The sequence below is a fragment of the Oncorhynchus tshawytscha genome, unplaced genomic scaffold (genome assembly GCF_018296145.1).
Source record: "Oncorhynchus tshawytscha isolate Ot180627B unplaced genomic scaffold, Otsh_v2.0 Un_contig_17884_pilon_pilon, whole genome shotgun sequence".
In the NCBI taxonomy this organism is placed as follows: domain Eukaryota; kingdom Metazoa; phylum Chordata; class Actinopteri; order Salmoniformes; family Salmonidae; genus Oncorhynchus; species Oncorhynchus tshawytscha.
This window is the reverse complement of record NW_024608833.1, coordinates 1-2,500: the sequence shown is the minus strand read 5'-3', so window position 1 is coordinate 2,500 and position 2,500 is coordinate 1.

The following is a 2,500-nucleotide window of genomic DNA, read 5'->3' as shown; positions in this document are numbered from 1 at the left end:
CTACTTCTAACCAGAGTTCTGGACCAGTGTAGTGCACTACTTCTAACCAGAGTTCTGGACCAGGGTAGTACACTACTTCTAACCAGAGTTCTGGACCAGTGTAGTACACTACTTCTAACCAGAGTTCTGGACCAGTGTAGTGCACTACTTAACCAGAGTTCTGGTCCAGTGTAGTACACTACTTCTAACCAGAGTTCTGGACCAGTGTAGTACACTACTTCTAACCAGAGTTCTGGACCAGTGTAGTACACTACTTCTAACCAGAGTTCTGGACCAGTGTAGTACACTACTTCTAACCAGAGTTATGGTCCAGTGTAGTGCACTACTTCTAACCAGAGTTCTGGTCCAGTGTAGTGCACTACTTCTAACCAGAGTTATGGTCCAACATAGTGCACTACTTCTAACCAGAGTTCTGGACCAGTGTAGTACATTCTAGCCAGAGTTCTGGACCAGTGTAGTGCACTACTTCTAGCCAGAGTTCTGGACCAGGGTAGTACACTACTTCTAACCAGAGTTCTGGACCAGTGTAGTGCACTACTTCTAGCCAGAGTTCTGGACCAGGGTAGTACACTACTTCTAGCCAGAGTTCTGGACCAGTGTAGTGCACTACTTCTAGCCAGAGTTCTGGACCAGGGTAGTACACTACTTCTAACCAGAGTTCTGGACCAGTGTAGTGCACTACTTCTAACCAGAGTTCTGGACCAGTGTAGTGCACTACTTCTAGCCAGAGTTCTGGACCAGGGTAGTACACTACTTCTAACCAGAGTTCTGGACCAGTGTAGTGCACTACTTCTAGCCAGAGTTCTGGACCAGGGTAGTACACTACTTCTAACCAGAGTTCTGGACCAGTGTAGTGCACTACTTCTAACCAGAGTTCTGGACCAGTGTAGTACACTACTTCTAACCAGAGTTCTGGACCAGTGTAGTACACTACTTCTAACCAGAGTTCTGGACCAGTGTAGTACACTACTTCTAACCAGAGTTCTGGACTAGTGTAGTACACTACTTCTAACCAGAGTTCTGGAGTGTAGTGCACTACTTCTAACCAGAGTTATGGTCCAACATAGTGCACTACTCTAACCAGAGTTCTGGACCAGTGTAGTGCACTACTTCTAACCAGAGTTCTGGTCCAGTGTAGTACACTACTTCTAACCAGAGTTCTGGACCAGTGTAGTACACTACTTCTAACCAGAGTTCTGGACCAGTGTAGTACACTACTTCTAACCAGAGTTCTGGACCAGTGTAGTACACTACTTCTAACCAGAGTTATGGTCCAGTGTAGTGCACTACTTCTAACCAGAGTTCTGGTCCAGTGTAGTACACTACTTCTAACCAGAGTTATGGTCCAACATAGTGCACTACTTCTAACCAGAGTTCTGGACCAGTGTAGTACAATACTTCTAACCAGAGTTCTGGTCCAGTGTAGTGCACTACTTCTAACCAGAGTTCTGGACCAGTGTAGTACTACTTCTAACCAGAGTTCTGGACCAGTGTAGTGCACTACTTCTAGCCAGAGTTCTGGACCAGGGTAGTACACTACTTCTAACCAGAGTTCTGGGACCAGTGTAGTGCACTACTTCTAGCCAGAGTTCTGGACCAGTGGTAGTACACTACTTCTAACCAGAGTTCTGGACCAGTGTAGTACACTACTTCTAACCAGAGTTCTGGACCAGGGTAGTACACTACTTCTAACCAGAGTTCTGGACCAGTGTAGTGCACTACTTCTAACCAGAGTTCTGGACCAGTGTAGTACACTACTTCTAACCAGAGTTCTGGACCAGTGTAGTACACTACTTCTAACCAGAGTTCTGGACCAGTGTAGTGTAGTACACTACTTCTAACCAGAGTTCTGGACCAGTGTAGTACACTACTTCTAACCAGAGTTCTGGACTAGTGTAGTACACTACTTCTAACCAGAGTTCTGGGACAACCAGAGTTCTGGACCAGTGTAGTACACTACTTCTAACCAGAGTTCTGGACCAATGTAGTACACTACTTAACCAGAGTTCTGGACCAGTGTAGTACACTACTTCTAACCAGAGTTATGGACCAGTGTAGTGCACTACTTCTAACCAGAGTTCTGGACCAGTGTAGTGCACTACTTCTAACCAGAGTTCTGGACCAGTGTAGTACACTACTTCTAACCAGAGTTCTGGACCAGTGTAGTGCACTACTTCTAGCCAGAGTTCTGGACCAGTGTAGTACACTACTTCTAACCAGAGTTCTGGACCAGTGTAGTGCACTACTTCTAACCAGAGTTCTGGACCAGGGTAGTACACTACTTCCAGAGTAACCAGAGTACACTCTGAGTTCTGGACCAGTGTAGTACACTACTTCTAACCAGAGTTCTGACCAGTGTAGTACACTACTTCTAACCAGAGTTCTGGGACCAGTGTAGTACACTACTTCTAACCAGAGTTCTGGACCAGTGTAGTGCACTACTTCTAACCCAGAGTACACTACTTCTGGACCAGTGTAGTACACTACTTCTAACCAGAGT